General features: G+C 47.5%; 1 long non-coding RNA gene across 2 annotated transcripts in view; it reads right to left on the bottom strand.

The window, feature by feature from the left end:
- The window catches only part of LOC118543877 (uncharacterized), a 70,385-nt gene that overhangs the window by 12,445 nt on the left and 32,411 nt on the right, over positions 1-25,529 (bottom strand). For both annotated transcript variants that reach the window (XR_013447082.1, XR_013447083.1), the window contains exon 3: positions 6,421-6,538. This is a non-coding gene — a long non-coding RNA (uncharacterized LOC118543877). The remainder of the gene's footprint in view (positions 1-6,420; positions 6,539-25,529) is intronic.

Genomic DNA, 25,529 nt, shown 5'->3' with positions numbered 1-25,529 from the left:
TCCTCAAGTGGTCTATATACAAACCTATTTAATATTTCCCTCATGTTAAACAATAGTAAAGATTGCTGTACAGTGCTTATTTTTCCTTTTATTTCAGCTACACAAACTACTCCTTAAATCCTTTAACATGCATTAGCCCAGATAAATAGCCTTTACAAAGTATTTTGCATTTAAATTAGCTGGTTTGGGGTACAATATTGTAGTAGTTACTTTAGTTTAATTCTGTTATGCTGACAGTTTTAGCATTATTTTAATTGTACTACCATAAAATAATTTTTCAGTCATATAAAAAAGATTAAGATTGGTAATAAAGATTACACATATTACTAAAAAAAAAAAAGAAGAAAGTATAGGAGAACCCTCTGTAACAACTCACATCCATGGGCCATATTGAAGGTATGGCTTTCATCTTCAAGATCTGATTCAACAAGGAAATGTGTTAAGCAGGATTCTTTTAAAAATAAAAATGATCCAGGGGCGCCTGGGTGGCTCAGTCGTTAAGCGTCTGCCTTCGGCTCAGGTCATGATCCCAGGATCCTGGGATTGAGCCCCACATTGGGCTTCCTGCTCAGCGGGAAGCCTGCTTCTCCCTCTTCCACTCCCCCTGCTTGTGTTCCCTCTCTCGCTGTGTCTCTCTCTGTCAAAGAAATAAATAAAATCTTTAAAAAAAATAAAAAATAAAAAAAAATGATCCAGACTCAGGATAAAAGAATAATACACAAAGAGCACCAAAAAAAAAAAAAAAAAAAAAAGAAGCAGAGAACAATAGTATATCATTGTATAACAATTTATACAAGTATAAAAGTATATAACAAGTCATTTAGGCAGGGCTGTGGTTGTTTTGTGTGACTTATTTTTGTGTGTGGTTTTTTTTTGGAGAGAGAGAGAAAGAGAGGCAGAGAGAGAATCTCAAGCAGCCTCCACGCCCAGCATGTGAGCCTGACGCAGGGCTCGACCTCACAACCCTGAGATCATGACCTGAGCCACCCAGGTGCCCCTGTGTGACTTGTTTTTAACAGAGAAAATTGTGTGGGAGGGGGGAGAAAGGTACACAGCATGCATGGTCTGACATAAAACAGAACCACTTAATCAGAATTGCCCTGAACTACAATTCAAGAGTGATGTGGGAAATACGGAAAGGCAAACAGGTCCTCTGAAAAAAGGTAAAACCCTCAAGCGAGTTGTTCCCCTTGAACCTGAAGAGACAGATAGAGAGTGGCATTGTGGGACTTGTCCTCCATGAGCAGGTGGGGCAAAGAAGACTGGCGAGTAGCTGTGCTCTCGCCCCACTGAGTCTGGAACAGAGGAAACAGTCAACAAGAAGAATTTAGGTTAAATGTCAGGATTAATTTCCTGACCATGTGAGTCGGTAAATGTTAAAGTGGTTGACCCACAGATGTTAGGGACTCTCCTTCGTTGACACTCTCTGAAAGGGAAAATGAATGAAAGAGACACTTCCATCTTGAACAACTTAGGTGAACACTGCGTTGAAGCAGGATGTAACAGATGGCCTTTGAAACCTCAGGTACACATATATATGTGTCATTTTATATGTGTCTGGGGGGCAGAGACTATTCCAGAAATAACTGCCACACACTTAAATTGTACTCTGCATCCGTGCACACTTCTCCCTGCCATGATGCTTGAAGTGGGTCTAGCAGCACCAACCAGCACCACCACAAACATAACATCTTTAGGAACAAACTCCAGATTAACCAAGCTCAACATGCACTGCAATGATGTTCTACAGCCATCAAAAAAGATGGCCACCTTCTGTTCAATTTAGCAGGTATTAAATTTAGCAGGAACAAGCAGAAGCTGTACACGCCGGCCTGAGTCTACCTATGTCTGGTGACATGGGCAATCTTGGGTGGTGGGCGTGCACTGTGGCACCAGACAGACCTCCTAGCTTCTCTGACACAGTCCATGTTCCCTGTGAAATGGGATGTGAAATGGGCTGCCAACAAGAACTGTTGTAAGTTAGGGGCAGATAGGATGACGGAAAATAACAGAGCTCTAAGGCAACGTGGAGAGTCATCACTGCTGAAGTGGGTTTCCCCGAAGGAATTCTCTGCTCGGTAAGGGGCTGCTGAGTTGCACTGAGCTGCATGTTCGAGAGCCTGGCTGAAGGAAAGACAGCGTGAGTCATTGGTTTCCCGAATGCAGTCTGCTCTCTGGGGATCAGCCAATCTCAGGGAAACTGGGAGTCCCAGCGCTCTCTTTCAGAGGTACACACTCACAGCTTTCAGATAGAAGGTCCATTCAAACACCCTCCCCTGTTCAGCAATTGGCTGATCTCTTTTCAAAGAAAATGATTTCTGGATGGAACCTAGGCAGAGGTAACAATGAAATGCAGTAATGACCTGATTTTCCAGACAAAAAGATCACTTTTTCATGAGGATGTGCAGCCGTGTTGGAGGTTATGTGATTCTTTATTATTATTATTATTATTATTATTATTATTAATGAAAATGCCCCCTCAGGGCCCTTCTAGTTTTAGATTTCCCATCTATGGAAATAGTACTAGAAAATGTTCTTTCCCTTCTCTTGTCATCTTCCCTAAGAACCCCCTCTGGTCTGCCTGGTCCCCCAGACTTGGTAGCAGGAAAGCAGGAGGGTGAGAGCAAATTCCCCAAAGTTGGGCAGAAAGGTGCGTGGGAGGCCATCAGTGAAATCAACTGTCCATGAAGGCAGAACAAGTACCATCAACACGGGAAAGAATCCACGGCTGGTGCTCACTGCCAGGTGACAGCTGGTAGGTGATGAGCAATTATGGCATCTTTTTGCGCTTCCTTTTTTTTTTTTCCAGAGTGATGCAAATAAAACAGAATGATTTGGTACACAAAACAAAAGATTCAGAGATAGGAGACCAGAGTTCTAATCCCGGGACTGCCATGAACCAACTTGGAGGCTTCGGCAAATCTTCTCTGGGCTTCAGTTTCCCCAACAACACATAAGAGATTGGGCCAGATCATTGAGGTCAGACAGAGTCCCCTTGCATGCCCCCTCCAGCTGACCAACAGCGGCTACCCAGACACTACATGGAAAGGGATTCTGAGGTTGTTCTTTCCTGGCTCACTGGGAAAGAGTGCTGTGATCGATTAATGATGCCTGCCATGGGTGCAAATAGCAGTTGTGAAATGCATACTATGGATTTGCCATCCTTGAGGTGAACGAATTCAGGGCCTCCCAAGATTGCATCCCACCAATGTAGGAATCTCTGAAGCCTTTATCAGGACCCAGCGAGAAATCATCCTCCCGTTTTTAGACTGACCTGATGGTTCTTATAGCTTTAACTGCCCACCCCACCCCCGTCTCCAATCGCTTGCTCTAAAATGCCTTCCCCAGGCCTGCGCTGATTGTCCCATGTCCCAGCACCCACCTCACTCTGTCGTTTAATATGGTGTGAGATGACACCCATCAAAGAGGTGAAGAGGAGTTAAAATATTTTTTTCAGAAAATCCAGAGTGACAAAGCCATATCACATGACTAAAGGTAGCTAATGTGTCATAAAGAGAAATGAGCCATTGAATCAGGAATTCTGGGCCACAGCCCCAGATTTTCCATCTGCCTGAAGCCTCCAGGCACCCCTCTCCTCTGGAGGACCCAAAGCCCTCACTTTTCCACCCCTGGTAGGTGATGTGTTCACCTGCCCCCTCTTCACTTTTTACTGCTCTCTGAGATTGTGACCACTCCTTGAACTTATTTCTGGGAACCAGAATGACCCTTTGGACCTAGAACTTCAGAGCTAGAATGAAGCTCAGCCCTCCCCTTGGATAAGAAAACAAGACCTCAGGCAGAATGAGACTTCTCTCATGAACCTGAGACTGGGACCAAGTCACTGAGCATCTAGGCAAGGCCAGACATAGTGTCCCTCCCATGATCCCCCAGCCCCATCCCTGCCTTACCCTCTCCTCGCCTAGAGTGGTGGCTCCCATGGGCAGGAGGCATAGGCATCATGCAAACAGTAGTAAGATACCATGCAACATGGGTCCCCTCCCCGGCCTGCCGTCACCCAGCTGGGCTCAACACACCTGCTGTCCCTTTGTCAAGCCATCTCCAAACCCTCATCCACAAGACAGAATCACACATCCCCACTCCCTGCACTTTAATCACGCTTCCTTACTCTTCCATCACCCGGTGTATGTTAACTAAAGATCTGTCTCTCTCCCTACTGGCCTGCATCTCGTAGAAGTCTCATTCATGTCGACCGTCCCCCTGTCTGCAGAGCCAAAAAGAGCAAGATCACATCTGCAAACCACTATGTCTTCCTCCTGATTAAAAATAAACACTAAGGGGCGCCTGGGTGGCTCAGTTGGTTAAGCGGCTGCCTTCGGCTCAGGTCATGATCCCTGGGTCCTGGGATCCAGCCCCACGTCGGGCTCCTTGTTCAGCAGGGAGCCTGCTTCTCCCCTGCCTGCCGTTCCCCCTGCTTGTGCTTGCTCTCTGGCTCTCTCTGTGTCAAATAAATAAATAAAATCTTTAAAAAAAATAAACACTAAAACTAAAACAGCAACGTGTATAGCGCTGGGCACTCTATCTCACTGGATTGCGTCACTATTTCCATGGAGCGATTGAGGCTTAGAGAATGAAGGGACTTGCCATGAGTCTCCCAGAAGAAAGAACTGAAGCTGGGAGCTGACCCCCCGCAATTTGGAGACCAGAGGCCCCTCTTAACCACTATGTCGGCTACCTCTACTGGAACCCTAACTGTGCCCACCCAGACAGCTGGTTGTGGGGAACCTCCTCCAGCTTGCTCTGGTGGGATTGATCTGTGCCCCTCTTTAGACTGTCCTTGGCCCGCTGAATCCCAAATTCAAGGGCCAGAGAGACACAGGAGGTGATTCTTGCAGGGGCTGGAAGCTTCAGGACCTTCTGGTCCTCTTCCCACACTGCATTCTTCCCACAAAGAAGGGAGTCCTAAAGGACATGAACAAGCACGTTTCAGGACAACAGGGACCACACGATCCTCCCAAGAAACATAGGCTAAAGCTAGAAGATGCTTTGAAAAGGATTTAGATGAACTCAGGTCTGGCCAGCCTGCAGTGAGAGGTCAAGGCCAACAGTGCCTCAACCAGCCTATAGCTCCCCATCTGTGCACCACGTTCCCCCTGCCCAGAGCAGCTCCTGGAAGGGCACTTCGGTCATCCTTATGGGGCGGGAGGAGGCGAGGAGGAGGGACAGGCAGGTGCCCACTACCTGCTAGCTGCGGGGCTGGCATTCATGTACATCCTCAAAGTTAGGACCACCCCGCCAGGTGGGTGGTGCTGTCAGCCCATTTCACAGATGAGAAGCCTGGGGCTCAGAGCTGAAGTCACTTCCCCAGGGACTCCCCCAGAGGGAAAGGGGTGCTAGGGTAATACGCCTGTTCACCTGTTTGCAAAGAGGGGTCACTTTGGGGTGGGGTGGCATAATGGTTGAGCGATCTGGTGTGACAGGAATATGCCTATCCTAATTGCAAAAAATGATCATCCCTGCCCGGCTTCCCTCCTCCTGCCTCTCCCACCCGCCCTCTTCCTTCTATGACCTTGGCTATAGATGCACAGACAAGTGAGAAGCTTATCTTAGCAAAAGACACCCCCAAACAGAGCCGCTGACCCTGGGGCCTTGCAGCAAGAGGAGCAAATGGGCTGCAGCGGCCAACACTCAAGGACGGGCAGCCAGTGGCCCACCAGGACCAAGCAGGAGGTGAACTTGGAGCCAGCAGTCCGGCCAGGAGCTGCTGGAGCTGCCCCCAGGCTAACTGCCACAAGCCCAAGTGAAGTTAATAAAGTTGCATCCTAATAGTCTATGAGGTCTCCTGGGCTTACGTTCCCGAAGGGCCCAGGCATCAGGAAGTGCTTTGTTCATTTATTTTGGCAAGTTTTGCTCTGCATGCTTCTCGCTGCACTTCCTCGTCTGTTTTGCAAGCTTAATAAAGTCTTCGTAATGAGGCTTCCCTTCAGTGAGGCTGTGCAGAACCCACTGAGAAATGGGGCAAAAGTGACAGGTTCTTTTCTTTTGCCTTTTTTTTTTTTTTAAGAATTATTGTGTTTGCAAGAAAGGGAAGAACTAATGAGCTTCTACTCCATTTAGAGGTGACCTTCCCCATTTCGATGCCGTGCCACTCCCCGGGGCACCCCATTTCTACTTAATTATTTCCAGGTTGGGTTTTCACACGGTCACTTTCAGGAAACGGGGTTCAGGGGAATAAAGACACAGCATTCCCAATGGTTGGGCAGTGGTTTACACCCACTCTGGGGTAAAACTTCCACATGGCTCCTGTGTGGCCTGCCCTGTCGAGATGCTGACAGAAGCTGCAAGAGGAAGACAGGAGGCAGAGGCGGAGGCCCTAGGATGGCTCTCCCGGCGGGGGGGGGGGGGGGGGGGGACGGGGGAGGTCTGTGTACCTGAGGGGACAGCACACAATGGTATACGCACAAGACTGGATTGATGATACCGTTGGTAAGGACGGCCGCACCTCATGGCCTGGATAGGACTCTGGGGCTAAGGTTTCTCGGAGAAAGCTGCCTCGAAGAGGGTCTTGACTTTCTTTGGTCTTAAAAGAAAAGGGAAAAGAATGAGAACTACTATTTGCTAAACATTGTGTCAGGCACATTACCTCATCTGCCCGTCTTATGAGGTGAGGTGTGATATTTTACAGGTGAGGTAAACAAAGCCCAGAGAGGGTAAACAACCTGCCCAAGGTCCCACAGCAAAGTCAGCACTTAAACCCACAGCTATCTGACTCCGAAGCCAATGCTTTGCCATTCTTCCTTGTAGCCCCTAGAAAGTATAGGACCTGGAGTAGCAAGAGAGATTTAGAAAGAAGTTCAAAGACAGAGAGAAGATTGTTAAAAAAACAAAACAAAACAAAACAAAACACCTTGAAAAGCAAATGAATGCTCAGTCTGTAAAGATGAAGGTCAGAGTGCCTGCAAACCAACTGTAAATTCTAGAAGGAAAACCCAACTGAAGCTCGAAGATTTCTCCCATGAAAGGGAGCTCTACTTTACCTATTGTGTTAATATCCTCAGATTGTCATAACAAATAATCACAACTGAGGGGTTAAAACAACAGAAATGTATTTTCCCACAGTTCTGGAGGGTGGCGTCTGAAATCAAGGTGTCCGAAGGGCCACACCCCTCCGAAGCCTCGAGGGGACCATCCTTCCCTGCCTCTTCCAGCTTCCGGTGGCTGCTGGTGCTCCAAGGCTCGTGGCCACATCCCTCCAAGCTCTGCCTCCATCTTCACGTGGCCTTCTCCTCCTGTCTCCTCATGATCTGTCTCTTATCAGGACACTGGTCATTGGACTTAGGACCCACTCTAACCCAGGATAATCTCATCCTACAATCATACCTTAAGTACATCTGCAAAGGCCCTGTTTCCAAACACATCACATTCACAGCTACCAGGGTTTAGGACTTGGACACGTCTTTGGGGAACATGCAGTTTAACCCACCGCACCTGCCATGTTGAAAAGTTAATTGCACCCGTATCATCCAAGTGACTGTACAGCAACCAGACCTATAAAACAGTTTCAGAAGGGATTAATGACCTCTCGGAGGAGGGCAGGGACCTCCTCCACCTCAGTGGGAAGCAGAACATGAATGGACAAGTCTCACCCATGGGTGCTGGGCATTCTTTTCCTTCCAACCTTTGTAATGTCTTGCAGATGTATATTTTTGAGGCAGCTTAGCAGGAAAGGTACAGAGAGGAAAGAGCTTCAGAGTCAGATGAGCTGAGTTCAAACCTCTAGTCCGCCACCGACTAGCTCTGTGACCTTGCGTGAGTCATCTGTCTGTTCTAGCATCAGTTCTCCATCTATAACAGGCAGGGGAGGGCAGGGAATAACAGTGCCTATCTCACCAGGGCATCATAAAGATTGACAAGGTAATCCATGCAAGCTTCCATCATCGTGCCCGGTGCGTGTTAGCTAATATATTTCCCTGATCTCTGTTCTATACAATCCTGCAGCCCCAGCACCTAGCATGGAGCTCTGCCTGTCAGGAGCAGCGTTTGAGGATGGCTGGAGAATGTACATATCAATAGTGTCAGCAGGAGTTCCAGCATCCCGGAGGTACGGGTTAGTTTGCTACGGGCTGGTTTCTCAAGCTCCTTTGCTTCCCACTTCTTGAGCAACTTCCAATACGACAGGGACTGGAAAGCATAGAAATACATTTCCCAGAGTCCTTTACAGCTGGCGTGCTCGATGCGAGGGGGCTCCCCCAGGGTTTGGAAGGCAGGCATGCAATGGAGTCTCCTTTGGATATTTTTTCTCTCCCCTTCCCTGTCTCGCCTGCCAACAAGAAAAATCATGACGAGCGAGGAATTTCTTCAGCAGCATTCCAGCATCCCCTTTTCAGGTTTCTGGGGCTCAAGAGACACGTGGGGTGGCGGAGGCAGCCCCCTGAGTCCAGCTTCCTGATTCCTGGATCACAGTGACTCCGTGGTGGCCTCCGATGCTGTCGCTCCCCTGGGGATGGGTTGTGCAGAGCCGTATTCTGGGACTTGATCCTGGAGGCCCAGGCTAGATCCTACCTACTCCCCCTACCCTTGCAATACTTTTGTAAGCATCTAATTCACTCTACTAGGTTTCTTCCCACTCAGATCATCAGTATGTCTATCTCTTCACTAATACCACATTGCCTTGATTCCTGTAGACTTACAGTAAATCCTGAAATTGAGTTATGGGAGTCCTCTAACTTCCTTTTGCTTTTTTTAAAAATTGTTAGGCTAGGGGCACCTGGGTGGCTCAGTCGGTTAAGCGTCTGCCTTCCAGCTCAGTCAGGTCATGATCTCAGGGTCCTGGGATCGAGGTGCCCCCAATCCACCCCCCCCACGCATGGGAGTCCCTGCTCAGTGGGGAGTCTGCTTCTTCCTCTCCCTCTACCCCTCCCCCCTGCTCATGCTCTCTCTCTCTCTCAAATAAATAAAATCTTTAAAAAAATAAAAAATAAAAATGGTTAGGCTAGTATGGGTGCTTTGCTATCCCACATAAATTTTTGAGTCATCTGGTCAATTTCTACCAAAAAAAAAAAATTGTGCCGGCATTTGGGGATTCTATTGACTCTTGCTTAAAATATCAAGAGTTGATTTTATTGCCCACTCCCCACCCAGACTGACGAAGGCTCCTCCCTGCCCCACACTTCTGCGCTGCCCACCCCCCCACTCCTGTGAGTCCCCAAACTAATAACAAACACCGGAGCCCTATTAGCCTCGTCTTAAGTCCTGGGCCTTTGGCTCCAATGGGCAGCTGCTGAAATTCTCCTCGAAGTTTATTCTCGGTGATGCATGCCTCCTTCCCTGTTCCCCTCTCGCATTGCCTGACACTCCATTTTTCTTCCCCCACCTGGCATCCCCTCCTCCCCCAACCCCCTCCTGCCACCCACCACCTCAGCGTAAAGTTAAAGGGCCTTTAAATCTACATGCAGATTTATTTTTGTCCAAGAAAGTGCAGCTCTATCCATTTCCCTCCTTGGCCTCTCCCTCCACCCCACCCACTGCACCTCCAGCCTGCCTCTCCGCCCCAATACACAAAGCCACAAACACTCTCCCCAGGGCTAGAGAAAGAGATGGCGCAAATCCTTCCTATTTCTGGCCTCCAAATTGCAGGCTTCTGCAGATGGGGAAATATAAGGTGTGAGGCCCCAGAAAGTTCATAAACTTTTATGCAGATTGGTTTTAGTCTGGTTTAAATTAGGCAACAAAATAGAATTTCCAGATGTTCTATTTGGAATTAACTTGGCTACAGAGAAAAGGCTACTAGGAGGAGGGGTTGGTAATAGTGTTATTTTTACATTCCAGAAAGGGAGTCACCAAAAGCATCTGGACTGGATTAGAAGAGAGGAACCTGCTGGTTGGCACATTAGGAGTGCTGCTCTCATTTATTCTGCTTGAGGACATGCAAAGGTGCAATGCAACATTCTCAAGCCCCTGGGAAGAGAAAGGGCCAGCGCCGTGGGGTTTTGTCCCAGGGGCCAGCTAAAAGCAGTGAAGATGTGGGTCAGACACCAGGAACTCTGAATGTTCAGCTAGTGGTTCTCAAATTTAAGGGTATGTATGCATCCCCTGAGGATCTCGTTCAATGCAGATCCTGAGCGATGGATAACGCTGGGGAGCACGTCATTGTGGAACAAGGACCTGGGTGGCCAGATGGAGCTAGGAAAGAAATTCCCATCAGACCAAGTGTTTATGAAGGACCTACCATGGATCGGACATGTCTCTGAGGCTAGAGGGGTGGGAGAGGCAAGAGGGAGCAAGTAAAAGTCAGGCGTCATCATACTCTCTAGTGAGAGTAAAGTATAGACGAACAACTAAAGCAACATTTGGTCAATGGGGTCCTCAACATATGACTTGGGGTTTTACAGGGACCCTGGAGAGGGAGTGGCTAATTCCATGGGAACTAGAAGAGACATCAAACCAGGTCTTGGGGAAGATGATGCATCAGGGAAGAGAGGGAAGGGCATTCCCTGTGAAAGGAACAGTATGTGCAAAGTCCCAGGAAATGTTTAAGAAGTGGTGAACTGGGGGGGGGGGGGGGGGGGGGTGATGGGCGCATATGGTGGATGAGAGAAGGATTAGCCAGGGTTAACCAGACTGGGAAGTCCTGGGAGCCTGGTGAAGGAGTTTGGAGCTGGAGTAAAAAGAATAAGCAGGCACATTAAGTAAGAGCAATAGCGGCTTGGATTTATGTCAAGGGTGATTATTGCAGAGGAGTGAATGAGAAGCCTTCTCCTTGTTTTAAATGAGATAAGGGGACCATCCGCCTGGGTGGCTTGGACATTAGCCAACATGAAGGCAAGAAGTTAGACTCGGAGCACTGCCTCTGCTTCCCTCTTTCCTGTTGAGTTCAAGGCCAATCAGCCTCATGGGTTCACAGGTAGACTCAAGGTTCCAGAAACAGAATAGAAAGGCAGGTGTCTGGGAGTACAAAACATAAGCAGAGAAGGAAAAAAGAAGGGATCTCGAGGTCAGCTGGACACTTTCATTCATTCAACAAACCTGAGCTATGCACCTGGGCAGGTTCCTGGGTGTCCTCTGGGCAATAGTCCATGTAAAGGTGAGGACAGTATAGCAAAATCCATGCCTCAGTGGAGGGGGTCCAGGTACTGGGGAGCTTCAAGGGTACACCTGTGCCAGCCTGGGCTGGTAGACAGAGAATGGGGTCAGGTGGAGGTGGTCCCTTGGTTGAAGATTGAAGGGTAGGTAGGATTTAGCCAGACAAAGAAGAGGAAGAACAATCCAGGCCACTGGCGCAGATGAAAGCATGGAGTATAGGGGACTGTAGTCCCATTCAGCATGGAAGGGCCAATGAGACTGAAGATGGCTTGGGGCCTGGTGGAGATGAGTGTTGGGCAGAAGCTAGACCTTCAAGTGTCGGGAGTCAGAGTGTTCACACTGGAGAAGACCAGCCCACAGTCCCAGCCAGTGGGAATTGAACATAACACCAGTGGATCCAACAAGAGAGCCTAGAAGCTGCTTGTGCCAAGACCATGTGGGCCCATCTGCACAACCCAGGCCAGGCTATGGTGAGATCCAGGCTGGGCCAGGATCGTGCCAACCACCTTTCAGTGACCACTTTGAGTGGACGGGTGAGGTCAGGACCTGCTCAGAGGCCACGGAGATCACATATCAAGGATGGGGGATGAGGAGTCTGACCAGATTTCGAGGGTGGGGTATTCCCTCTACACTAACCGGGAAGGAGTCTTGCTACAATTGGACTTAGTAGGCCAAAGATGGGGCCCGAGGACAAGGCCTAGTCAAAAAGACGGCTCAAGGAGCCTGACTAAAGTCTGGTCAAGGGAAGGGTCTTTGCCATTATATGTGAAGGAGGATCTGTCCAACAGAACATGAGGTTTCCTCACTGTTGGTGGGAACATGACCAGGGGGGCCTGTGCTTCCAGGTGCTCTGGAGCATTTCATTGCTTGGGGCCGTTAATTGAGTGGCCCTCTCTATGCCAAATGCATGCACCATGCTGCACGGCAGTCCCATCCAGCCTCAGAGGAACCAGCCCGGTCATCATGTCCTCTCCTGAAACCTCCTAGATGCCTCCAAGGAGCAGAGCTCCCAAGAGAAGCAGCACCAGTACCCCAGCCTCTCCCTCTGCTGCCGCTCCACGTGGCATGTCCCATCTGTGGGGGACAGTGTCAAACATGAGCCAAGTGAAGGATCGGGGCTCTGGTGGTCTGATAGGCCAGGCCAGAATTTCTGTCCGCCACTCAATGAAGCACTTTAACACAAATCACACAACAATGACATCCACCGTTGATTGACCACTATGTACCCAGTGCTTACAAACAGTATCGCACTGGATCTTTAAAACCATCTTAGAAAGTGATCACTACCACTGTTTAAAGAAACTGGGGTTTAAGGGTGCAAAACAATGTGGCCGAGTCACAAAGCTGGGTTCGCACCTGGGTTGGTCCAACAATAAATTCTCAACCTCATTTACAGATGCTGTGACCTCAGCCCTCACAAGTCTACAGTTGGTGTTACTAGCCTCCTTTTCATGGTTGACAACACTGAGGCTCTCAGAGGTGAAATAACCAGCCCCAGTTCACCGAGCTCTTCCTCCTGTGTCTGTGTGGCCGGTACGCTGAGTCCTCTGCCTCTCTGGCATCAGAGAGAAGGGACATTGAGAAATGGCCATTTCGGAACACCTACCAGGGATCTATGTCATTGCATGTTATGGTGTGCCCTATCATGGTGGTCCAAGGCACCAGCAGGCCTGCACAGCGCCACCTTCTGGGGGTCCCAAGGTGTTGACCCAGAGGTCCACCATCTGAGTTTGGCATCCGTGCAGTATTAACTGGGGCCACCCAGCTGGGCCTGAGCGTGGTATGTGTGTCAGGGCCATTAAAGGAGACCAGAGTGGCGCTGAGACCGGCAGAACAGAAGGTCCCCAGCACATTGTGGAATGATGGAGCACAGATGGGGACGCGGGAACCAAATGTCATTACGGAACAGTCTCCCTGACGGAGGTCCACCCCCAAGCCATACTGTTGCCTGCCTGAGTCAACGCCCAGAACCTTCTCTGCTTCCCCATTGCCTGCAGACAACATCAGAATGCCTTGGCATGACATTTAAGACTCCCGCCCACCAACACACTCACACACACACTCTCTCTCTCTCTCTCTCTCTCTCTCTCACACACACACACACATTTAATGTTCCCATTTAATATTGATTGGTTGTTAATCCCTAAATATACCTCATGCTTCCCTACGTATGGGCCTTTGCTTGTGCTGCTTCCCAAGCAGGAATTCTCCTCTCTCTTCCTCTTCTTGCTGAAAACCTGCTCATTCTGCCATCCCGAGCACCCCATCCTCATAGCTATATCCCCTCATTTGGAACAAATCCTTCTTCTCCCACCCCTTCCAGAGAACACTACTCACACTTCATTTCTGAATTTCTGAATTTCACATGCAGGCCTGACATTCTATATCCTGAGGACGGGATCGTTTCTCCTCATTTAGGGAGAAAAGACGGAGCAAAGTTCATCTCCGTGGCCCTCTGTGCTAATCACTGTCCCTGGCAGACAGTGGCAAGCTTATTAATGTTTGTTGAATTTGAATCACAGCGTATTCAAAATGCATATTCACTGCCTGGCCACATGCATCCCAGGCTGATGGCAGTTCAAGGACTGATTCATTGCCAGTGGAGGCCCGGAGGCCGTCTGGCAGGCAGATCCCCAGCCACATGACATGCTCTGGGAGTGAGTCCTTAGCCACTTGCTAGCAAAACAGAGGTTATCTGTAAGCAGTGGTATACTGGTAAAAGTTGAACAACCAGTTCTCCAGGGAAAAGAAAGCCCTGGTCTGTATCATTCGCTAATCTCTATGGTGTAAATTCGGTCACCTTAGCTGGTTTCAAGATACCACCGAGATCTTCCATTGTCTTCATCTTATTCTAAGATCCTCCACTATCCTATTCAACATCGTCATTATCAATAGCTTTCAATAGCCTCCGGTCTCTTAACCTTGTCTTATTCCCTCCCCTCGATACAGCCAGCCGGGGTGAACTTCTTAACACACAATCCAATCATGGCATTCCCTGGGTTTGAGACTTTTAGTGCCTCTCCACTTTTAAGATGAAGTCCAAAGTCATTGCCACCACTCACAAGACCAGCTGTGATTTTGCCCCTGCCTGTCTCTCCAGCTTCATGGGGAACCGCTCCTGGCTTAGCCACACTTATCGGCTGCTGAGTCTTTGAGCCAAGCTTCTCTTTGACTGCAGATTTTGGCTCACATTTCCCTCTGTCTGCTACCCTCTTCCTCCTCCACTGTCTCCTTCCAGCCTCAGCTCAAAGCCCTCTCCCTCAGAGATAATGTCAGTCCCCGCCCATCGCCCCTATTATCGCCTACTGTAGATCCCAGATTTTTAATTTGTAGCACTGGTCCTATTGGTAATCATACATTCATTTGTACGGTCATGTGTTTCAGATGAGCTCCCCCACTGGCCTGTAAGCTCATGAAGAACAGAGACCATGCCAGTGTCCCTCACTGTTGGATATTCAGCATTTCTCCCAGAGCCAAGCACATGGTAGAAAATAAATATTTGTTAGCTGAATTAGTTAATGGTCTACAAGCTCAAAGAGATAAGCAAAATCTTTACGGATGGCTGTGCCCAGCACGGGGAAATGGCATCGCCTTTCAGGAAAGACAAGGAACCCCAGAGAGAAAACTAAAACCCAGAAGGCTGGCATGAGACCAAAAAGATTGGCCACATGTCTTTCTCTACATCTAGGGCTTCACTGCCTTGAACTTGGACTTTGAGGAATCGAGGAGTCTAGACGTATTTCCTGGGTGGTGGGCGCTAAGGAGGCATGCACCCATGAAGACGATTACACCTATAAGCCAGGTCTTCTGAAGTTCATTCCTCAGACCTGCAAACAGTGCATGGATTTAAATTGGCTACATGGAAATTACAGAGCCTTGAACCTCGAACCTTCTGACCTTATTATGGGATCAGGAAAGGAAGGTATTTTCTAAGTTTGGGCCTAAGAATGAAAGGAGTAGCAGTGCCTCCTAAGCCAAAGTGGTGGTGATAGGAATTAGCAGGAGAATTCGAGGACATGCTGAGTCCCAGGGCCTGGGACGAGGGACAGAGCTCTTGGCGCCTCTACAGACACCTGCATGGAGAGAGTCCCTCCATGGCCAACGGGGGAGCATCTGGCCATGGTTTTTAGGAAGCATGGCAGGAAATGTCTTTACGTTACTGTGGCCTATGATTTCTGATCCTTCACTTTAAGGGCTGCTATCTGTGAGAGCTACTGTGTTCAGGGCTGGCCAACCTTAAGGTGCCAAATATAGACAAAAGAGCCTCAGGGCAATGGCTCCTGAAGGAATTATGTATTGGCCTCATCAGGGTGGCTGGACCGTTCCCAGAAACCAGGACACAGTGATGGCAAGGCGAAGGTGGACATGGGTGGGGATGGGCAGTGGCAGGCAGACAGACTGGACCCTGTGGTTCCACCAGGAATCAGAGGAGCACCGACCCCAACCACCAACCCCCAACCCCATATCGTGCTGCCCCAGCTTACCCTCGGTCAGAGGAGGTGGGCTTCTTGGCTTCGGGTCAGCCTGTCAGTTTCTGCTAAGAGGCAAAGCCAAAAGGGAGCCCATACCTTCCCAGAAGGCTGCCTGGGGTGTCCTGCCTGCCACATGGACACTGATCGGCTCCTCTCCCTCTTCCAAATCACCTCACTCATCCAGTACCCAGCCTGTGCCCACCCCCTCGATGACACCTACCTGACATCTCAGCCCACCTGCCTTAAAGTCTATGCCACATAATTCTGCAATGCGGACCATTCTGGATCTTTCTCCAATTGGATCACCTCCATGTAGGATGTGTGGAGAACAAGTAAGAAATTCTACTTGTGTTTATTCTGTGTCTAAAAAGTAGCACAAATTTACAAGTACAGAATTCAGGATTTCACATCCGTTGCCCTCGCTGGGTCCTTAAGTCAGAGCCTCATATGTCACGTGGTAGGTGGGGAATTTAGAGGGGACTGTGGCTGGTCTATAGTATGATGGGGATGACAGTGGCCTCCTCACTCCTCTGACTGTTTCAGCATCTCGTGATGTGTACGGTCTGTATGGGAGTTATGGATTACATTAACTTAAGTAGTAGAATGTTTACAACACTTTGTAATCTGATGTGGAGTGACCGTGAAAATCTTTTGTACCGTACGAGGACTCTAAGTTTTCTCATGGCAAACTATTTTTTAAAAGGTGATCAATTTTGGGTGCCTGGGTGGCTCAAGTCGGTAAAGCATCTGACTCTTGATTCTGTCTCAAGTCATTATCTCAGGGGCATGGGATCGAGCCCCCGGGTTGGGCTCTGCACTCAGCGAGGAATCTGCTTGAGATTCTCTCTCTCCCTTTCCATGTGCCCCTCTCCCTGCTTGTGTTCGCTTTCTCTCTCTCTAATAAATAAATAAATCATTTTTATTTTTTTTAAAGGTTTTATTTATTTATTTGACAGAGAGAGACACAGCAAGAGAGGGAACACAAGCAGGGGGAGTGGGAGAGGGAGAGGGAGGCTTCCCGCCGAGCAGGGAGCCCGATGCGGGGCTCGATCCCAGGACCCTGGGATCATGACCTGAGCCGAAGGCAGACGCTTAATGACTGAGCCACCCAGGCGCCCCTAAATAAATCTTTTTTTAAAAAGTGATCAATTTTAAGATGAATTATACATTTTTCTTGTACAAAAAAATATGTGTTCTAAATTCGCTGGAGTTTTCTGTGATGAAACTAGCTATTGTAGTATAACAGCTGAAATATTCTTAGTTTTTTAAAAACATATCCTTTCCAGGTAAAAGTCGTATTTTAAACAAGTGATAAATAACTGTTTTGCCAAAGTCTAGTGTGCTATAGCAAAGTACCTTGAGCATGGATGTTTGAAAATGTTTCCATCATTGCGGGATTTTGTTCTGAGATAACATATGTAATACCTTTTCTTGAAAAAGCCCTCATATCTGCACACTTTAAAAACTTGGAAACAATCCCTAACCTATTTAAAAATATTCCCAAAGAGGAGCGTCAGTGGATCTTGAACCCATTTGTTAAAAATATAACTTTTGATTAGCTTACAAGAATTGACATTAAGGAAGATGGAAACTGACTAGCTGACTAGATGAATTTCGATAAAAACCTTTGTGTAATTGCTGGGTGGAATTTTTTTTAAATGAGCATCTTGATTGAGTAAGCACAGCCAGCATTGCATTTCTTCCATTTGGATGTCTGTGTCTTTGTAAAGATTCTTTTTTTTTCAGCCCTGACAACCATTAAAACTAAGCATTAAACAATAAATAAGTAAAATAAAACTGAACCAGAACTTTGAATCCAATGGCCTATTATAAAGGTTTAAACCAACATGAAAACATATTCCAATATATTTTTCTAAAGCTCATGGCAATTTTGAGTGAAGACAAAAACGCTTCTTTGCCACTAACAAAATTAATTTTTTAAAGAACAGGAAGTATTACTTAATATACCTTTAGCTCATCCACTTGTTCTTCCCATAGTAGTTTCTTTTGTTTTCCTTTGTATTCCTCTTTTCATATTTAGTTCCTTTGGTCCTACTGATGAATCAAATATCTTAACATTTTAAAGTGCCACTTGCTTTATTTTTAGCACACTTATTCGTTTCTTTTGTGCATGTTTTATCCTGACTGTAACACTGGTACAGAAAGAGGTGCATCTGGTTGATAAAGTGATCATAACGGGGGACTGAGGATGTATGAACAAAAGTGCATGGTGTTCGCTCCTGATTCATATGAGTGCCTCGATGCATGGACGGATGGACGGAAGGCTCCGTCGGGACAAGGGAAATAACATAATCCTCCCACGGCTTCTCTATCCCACCCGATACCTGGCCATGGCTGCCCAGGAAACATTTGTTGAGTGGAGGGATGACAGAGTAATAGTGGACAGGAAAGGATGAATATAGTAGTTGGGGAGACTGGGGAAGATGCTGTCCCTCCTTGGGAATTCCACTGGCCGGGGAGCCTGAAGACCCGCACTCAAATCATAGCTTCGCCACCAATTTGTTTAATGACCTTGTGAAGGATATTACCAGGTCTTTTCCTCCTTCACTACAAAATTAAGTTTCCCAAACTTCAGGCATTTACGTGCCAACAGGATTTTTGCCATTTCCTCAAAATTAAACCTAGTACTTCTTTTTTAATAACTCACTTTTCTACCCTCTTTATCCTAAAACAGTAGCCTGAAATCAGGAACAGATAAAATAGTAATTTCTGTCTACTGCATATTAAAATAAAAATGTAACTATTAAGGGGCACCTGGGTGGCTCAGTCATTAAGCGTCTGCCTTCAGCTCAGGTCATGGTCCCAGGGTCCCGGGATCGAGCCCCGCATCGGGCTCCCTGCTCAATGGGACGCCTGCTTCTCCCTCTCCCACTCCCCTGCTTGTGTTCCCTCTCTCGCTGTGCCTCTCTGTCGAATAAATAAATAAAAATCTTTAAAAACATGTAACTATTAAAAAACAAAATGCTTATATTCTTGTTAGCAGGAGTCTATGCGCCACTCTTTGGGAAACACAGGGCCAGATGGTATTTCTAAGGTCCATTCAGCTCTAAGCCCCGTGAGTCCATAATTCTATGAATGGGATGAGTCCTCTGATTTCCTGGGAGCTCTCCAAGTCTGGGTGCCAGCTTTGGGATTCGGGCTTTAACCTCATTTCCTCAATTCGGAAGACACTTCCTGCTTTCCATCTGGAGCGTGACCTCAGACAAAGTTTTGGGGATAAAAGTGGGATCATTTTTATTTCAAACAGGAGAAGCTCCGTCTCGGTATCAACCACTCCAAGCCAGAGAAATATGATATTCTATGCATGAATCTCTCCGATGATTTTTTTTTCCTTAAATTGCAAGCTTTTAGCTCAAGGCTTCCTTTCCACCCATAAGCACAGAAGTGGCAGTCCGAGTTGTATTGTCCAGACTGTGGAATTTATACACGCAGTGATGAAGGGACGGGACCCCATGATTCGAATCGGGGGACTGGTTTCTGAGCCTGGTCTATCAAGAACTTTCTAGCAGTGTCACTGCGAGCAAGATGCCTAAACCACCTCAGGCATAAATGGAGCTGTGACTGCTCCCTTCCCTCCCATGCATGAAGGATGGAGACAAATATGACCACTCTCACGTGTGTGCACATTGTCACTGTTATTCATTCAACAAACACTGTAGGAGTCACCTCTGCTCCAGGCCCTGTGCTGAGCATGGGGGATACAGCAGTAACCAAAATAAAGCACTCTGTCCTCATGGACCTTACATTCTACTGGCAGGAGACAGACAATGAAGATAATACATCATCACACAGCATGGGATATGAGGAGGTGGAAAAAAATCAAGCTGGGTCAGGGAGTTAGGGACTTTCCAAGAGTCAGAGACCCTTTCCTCCCAGGGCTGCAATTCCCCTCCATACCCTTCCTACCAGCACCCCTTCCTTCCCTCTCACCCCCCATGGGTCAGGTGCCATTACTCAGGTCACGACTAGTAGTGTGGACCACCCACCAGTCCCCAGACCCAGACGGGGTGATGTTTCCCATCTGGTCCTTGTCAGACAAGCTCTTGGCCTGGCCCTGGACTAAGTAAAGATAGAGCTGGAATTTCAGATCCAAGGAAGAAGTCCAAGCAGCCCTCTTGTAAGACCTTGGGTAAGCCATTCAACTTCTCTGGAATGTCGGGGCTCCTTTTCTGTGAAATAGGGAGGTGAAACTAGGTTATTTCTAAAGGCCCTTCTAGTACTAAAATGCCTCAGGGATAATTATATCAATGGCAAATAAGAATGCAAAATGTATTAAGAGAAATGGATTGTACCCAGAAAACCATAATGATGCCCCTAAGATCATATAAATGACACTCACTCTGAAATGGGGACTGAAAATTGAAATTGACGTGGACCCCAAAGCTATCACTGATCTAAGTGATCCTGGGAAAATATGCACTCTAGAACATACAACCCTAACAACACTGATTGCCTATTAGCTGCCAAGCACTGCGCTAGACACTCATTTAATGGTCTCCATGTTCTGATGAGAGCCGGCCTAGACTTTCACAGCACTTCACACAAGATGAAGTGCCTAGTAGCTTCTGCCTTTCCAGAAGAAGGCAGGCTTTCTGAGCCAGAGGTCACACCCTGGAGGCCTGCATCTGGCCCACAGGCATGTTTGGTTTGGCCCACACAGAGTCGGCCTGAATGATATTTTCAAAAGATATTAAGCAGTTACCAACTAATTACACACTAAAAGAAAAAAAAAAGTATGGCTTTCTTTGAAAAATCTGGGGCTTTGGCCCACATTTATACCTGGCATTGGCTAGAACGGAATCACAATCACCCTGTGAGGTTTGCCACAGACCCCACCGCTCTCTACTGCTTCCTGATCCGGCCCCTCACTCCTTGACAATACTTGCCTGGCTTGTTTGAGACAACCCTAACCCCTATTCCAGGCCTTTGTCACGGCACCAGAGGATGTCAGGATCCAGGGAGTAATGGGACAGCGAAGTGTTCTTGGTCGCGAGTGTGGGACGAACGCCATCAGATGTACGTGGGAGCTAGAAATGCGAATAGTAATAGCTACCCTTGATGGAGTGCCCCCTCCATCCCAAGCACCGTGCCAAGTGCTCTGCACAGAGTACTTCACTTTGTCTCCATGGCAACCCCTATTAGCCTTCATTTCCAAAAAGGACACAGAAATTCAAGAGCGGTTCAGTGACTTGTCCAAAGTCACACCTTTGGGATTTTGAGCCCAGACCAGCCCTACTCGTTCCTAAGCCAGACTGCCCTTCCACCCCACCTTGCGTTTGTGTAGCACTTTTGACTTTTCTAAGACGTAGACGCTCACTCACTCCATCATTAAAATCAGGATTTTGTTCAGGATTAAATGATGTTTAAAAGGGTCAATCTGGGGGCACCTGCGTGACTCAGTTGGTTAAGCCGCTGCCTTCAACTCAGGCCATGACGCCAGGGTCCTGGGATCGAGCCCTGCGTCAGGCTCCCTGCTCCTCTGGGAGTCTGTTTCTCCCTCGCCCTCTGCCCCTCCTCCCTGCTTGTGTTCTCTCTCTCTCAAATAAATAAATAAAATCTTAAAAAAAAATAAAAGGGTCAGTCTGATATATTCCCTCTGCTATGTTGGTGGCAAGGATGGTGGGGGCTGGGCAGAGGGACAGGGGCGGTGCAAGAAGCAGACAGAGATAGGTTTGCAACGGTTGAGTCATGTCAATTTGGGAGTGTATGTGAAACCCACCAACAAACATGCCTGTGTCTTTTGCAAGACTTCAGACATTCCAGGCCACCAGGCTGATCAAACCAATTTAACGGGGCTAGGGGAGAGGGTGAGCTCAGATTTGTTCCATGTTAGGTTGCGTCTGGGCACACAAAGGAGCATTTCTCACTGACTGGTCAACACCGCCGTAGCAGGGAGACAATGAAGGAGAAATGCAAAATAAAAACTGTGCGTGGCACTGGCGTTAGGTTATCCTGCTGTTTGCTGGTCTGTTCTTGTCACAGATGAGCCTCTAGATGCAGCCCCCATCCTTACTAAAGTCATTTCTGCCAGGTGTGCGTAGACGAGCTAAACGTGATCCTTGCCCCGGACAGACACCGAAGCCCAGTGTTCTGGGTGCCCCTCTCAAACTCTGAAGGAGGGACTTGGGTCACTCAGCCACTAGCTGTGTGACTTTTGACAGCTTAGAAACCATCCTGGGACTCACTTTTCCCCTCTCCAAAACGGTTGACAATGCAACACCCAACCTCACAGGTTCACCGTGACAATGACCTCACTAGACAGCAGTGAATTTTAGTTATTACCTTCCTAATCAAAAGTCAAGCTTTGGAGGGCAGATACCTCCCTTGTGCTTCCACCCCATGCAAAGAAGCCTCACACCTTGGCTGACCCAAGGGACACTCAGATAATACTCATGTATTGAGATGTCAGGAAGCACGCTGAGACCCAAGATCTGAGCATCCTGAAGGAAAGACTCTAGAATCTGCAGAATGGAAGAGGAAGGACCTGAAAACACCTAAGGGGGAAAAAATAAAAGATTCAATAGCCCTTTGCAAACAAAGAACATCCAGAAGGACAGATACGGATTTTAATTTAGTTACAAGTATAGTTTTTGAGTGAAGTGCCTCCTAAGGAGTTAGGGTGGGAGTTACAAAGATGAATCACATCTTGCCCCCTCCTGTTTATATTACTCAGAAGATCTCTGGGGACTACCTTCACATCAGTTAACCTGGTGCCTTGTTTATCCTATAGAGGCCCAATAAGGATTTGATAAAGGTGTGACTAGGCTCCTGGGGGCCCTAACATCGAGCATGCTCTAGGTTCTTCAAAGCCTATGCACCATCTCCCTGCTCCATTATCACACAGCCCCCTACCCTGAAGCCACCCCTAAGCCTTCCAAACCCCTCAGACCTCTTAGGATCACCATCTATACCAAACGCTTTGAGACCAAATTATATTCTGCCTGCACAGAGCTTCCTCGATCTTACAGTGTAGTTACATCCCGATAAACCCCTCCTAAGTTGAAAATACTGTTAAGTCGAAAGCATATTTACTATACCTCACCTACCAAACATCACAGCTTAGCCTCGCCTACGTTAAATGTGCTCAGAACACTTACGTTAGCCTTCAGCAGGGCAAAGTCATCTAACACATGGCCTATTTTATAAAAAAGGGCTGAACATCCCATGTAATTGATTGGATACCTTACTGAAAATGAGAAACAGAACGGCACTCGGGGTACAGAGTAGTTTTAAGTGTCTCAGCTGTTTGTCCTGGGGATCACCTGGCTCGCTGCCCTGCCCAGCCCCACAAGAGAGCACCGCATAGCCCCGGAAAAGATCCAAATTCAGAATTCCAAGTACAGCTTCTACTTGGATGGGTATCACTTTCACACCATCACAAAGTTTAAAACTCTTAAATTGGGAACCATCCTACGTCAGGGAGAGTCCGTCCGTATTGTGCACTGTTTTATTTGCTCAGCACATGGGAAAAGCACCACAAAAATTAATGAATTAAAGTTCCCTGAAGGCAAGGACCATTCTTTCTCTACATGCCAGGCCTGTTTTATATGTTAATAAATTCTTGCAGCTGAGTTGTACGGTTGCCATTGACTAAGAACATGTGGAGAGCGCCCGGGAGAAGGGAGAGACTTAGCATCAGTCAGTGGGCATCGATCAGCAGGGGCATTGGCCCTGTGTCCCAGGGCGTGAGTCCCAGGGCGGACCTATGTACCAACACACAAGGGCTAAACAGCCCGAGTGCCTGTTTAAAAGGCGAGCCTTCCGGCCTATTCCCCAGCTCAGAACCCCGGTCTGTCCCTGCCCCACATGCTGCACCACCCACACCGCCGGAGAGCAGAGCACACGTTCTCCTGTGAGCGACGCTGAAATCTGAGCCAGCTATGTGTGAAAAGCCCCAAAGTGGGGAAAATGGTTGCTTGCCAAGGGATGCTTTTCAGACCACACTTTTAAAAAGTTTAGAAGAGATGGGTTCCCAACCCATCGCCGCCTCCTTCTTTGGATCGGGGTGATAGGTAAGGATAGCCTTCATGTTTTCCCCAAATTAAGTAGCGTAAACCCGTTTAATTAACCGGACAGACTAAACCAACAGCTCCCCGGTTTGCATATTTAAGGAAGAAATGCGAGACAGTTTGAATTTCCTGGAGGTTGGCACTGATTATTTTTCGGGGCAACAGTAAGATTTATAGCTCCAAAACCAAATTCAAGCAATTTCAGAAATTGCATGCCCCTCAGGGCCGGGTTTGGTCTCAGATGACTTTTCCGCTTGCGCTCGGGTCTAGGCAGGGAAACGGCACATGAAAAACAAGAGGCCAAGGGCTTGTTAAGGCTGAAAGTTCCTCCCACCCGGAAATTCTCTTCCGAGCTGTAAGTAGCCGAAAACCCAACCTACATTCTTAAATTCCACTAAAAAAAAATATCTCACCCTGGTTGCAATGAATTCGATACTTCTGTGCTCTGTGCAATATGTGTGATATATAATCCATATCAAAATTTCTTAATCCTAAATGTAATATGCATCCTGCAAAGACAGTAATTCTTTGCTAATCTTTGGGAGTTTATTGCATTTGCTGCCTGGGAGTCCTTGTTTCTAACAAATCCACTTCTAGCTTTAAGAATCACTCATGGACATTGTTTGTCTACCCTGTAATGTTATCAATGGAGACGGGTTATTTATTTGATGAAGAACAAGGATTGTCCTGCGAGACCTCTTTCTCTGATTCTTTTACAACTGCCATAACTGAGTCATTATTCAGGAAACGCAAGTCCCATTTAAACTGAATTTTAGATTTTGTTCCTCTGCTTTCTGCACGGTGAATTGGAACTTCGTGAGTTTTGTGACCCGATTGTGAGGGTGCAGATGAGTTCTGGGGAGGGTGGAGAGATCCGAAATCCATGGATTGTCATACAGAGAGAATAATTGTATAAAATTTTAATTATCTATCTTGAAGTAATAATAAATGTTTGATGAGATAATAATGAGACATGCAGGGAACTGTTAATGAATGTGTGGAACATAAAGCGTTCAAATGAAGGAAGAAAAGGAATTGCTCAGAAATCCGCTACCACTATTCATACGCGGGCGACAGCATTCTGTCTGGAAGTCAAGCGGAGGATGCTTCGTGGGTCAGACTGTAGCCAGGATAATATTGTGTTTGTTTATGATGGAGACAAAGATCTTGGCTTATTTTTCCCCTGGCAATACTGCTACCAAAAAACTCCTGAATTTCAGCTGAGATCTGGAGCCCCGTCCTGAAATTCCGTTTGGGGTTTTTCTTGTCGAATCACCCCCCCACCCCCCAGCCCGGGCTGGTTCCCTATGTCCTTGTTGCTCCCGTCCAGGGAGGGCAGGTAGGAGCACAAGGACAGCATTAGAAGCCTCCGGTCACTGACTCGTCTCAGCGGTCATGGTGCTGGGATTGTTCCTCACTTAATTCAACAAAAATCAGAGGTTGTTTTCTCTTTCGGTAGGGTTGTTTATTTGGAAAAGCACCGTATAATTAAAACCAGTTTATGAGTTGTTGCAAACACAGAAGTGATGAGTCAGGCCTCAAGATTCGTTGTTGGGGGTGGGGGTGGGGGTGAGGGTTCTACTCAAGCGAGAAATAGAAAGTCTTGGCCAGATGGGACATTTGCAAATAGTTTTTATTTCTCTGTATGCTCATCGAGGCCATACGCCAGGACTCCAGGAAGATATGTGAGAGGAAAAGCAGAACCAAAGAGAGGGAGAATGTGAGAGGAGAGCCTTAGACCCACCTCAGGACCAAGGACCTCAGCATCCACCCTGAAGCCAGATCTGAGCAACACCGAATGTCTTGCACTTGGCAGGAAAACATAATGGAGGCAGATGAACCCTCAGAACTGGCTCCAGGCAGATTATGCATTTGACCCTTGCTGAAACCTTAAAAGGACAGAAAGGGACTTTTCCTCTGGTAACATGGGAGCAGCAACATTTTAAGTCTTGGAGTAGTAAGAGGTAACTTTCAAGAGGTACTCACC

This window comes from Halichoerus grypus, chromosome 4, assembly GCF_964656455.1.
Source record: "Halichoerus grypus chromosome 4, mHalGry1.hap1.1, whole genome shotgun sequence".
In the NCBI taxonomy this organism is placed as follows: Eukaryota; Metazoa; Chordata; class Mammalia; order Carnivora; family Phocidae; genus Halichoerus; species Halichoerus grypus.
The sequence above is the reverse complement of the archived record's forward strand: the minus strand, read 5'-3'. Positions and strand labels throughout refer to the sequence as shown.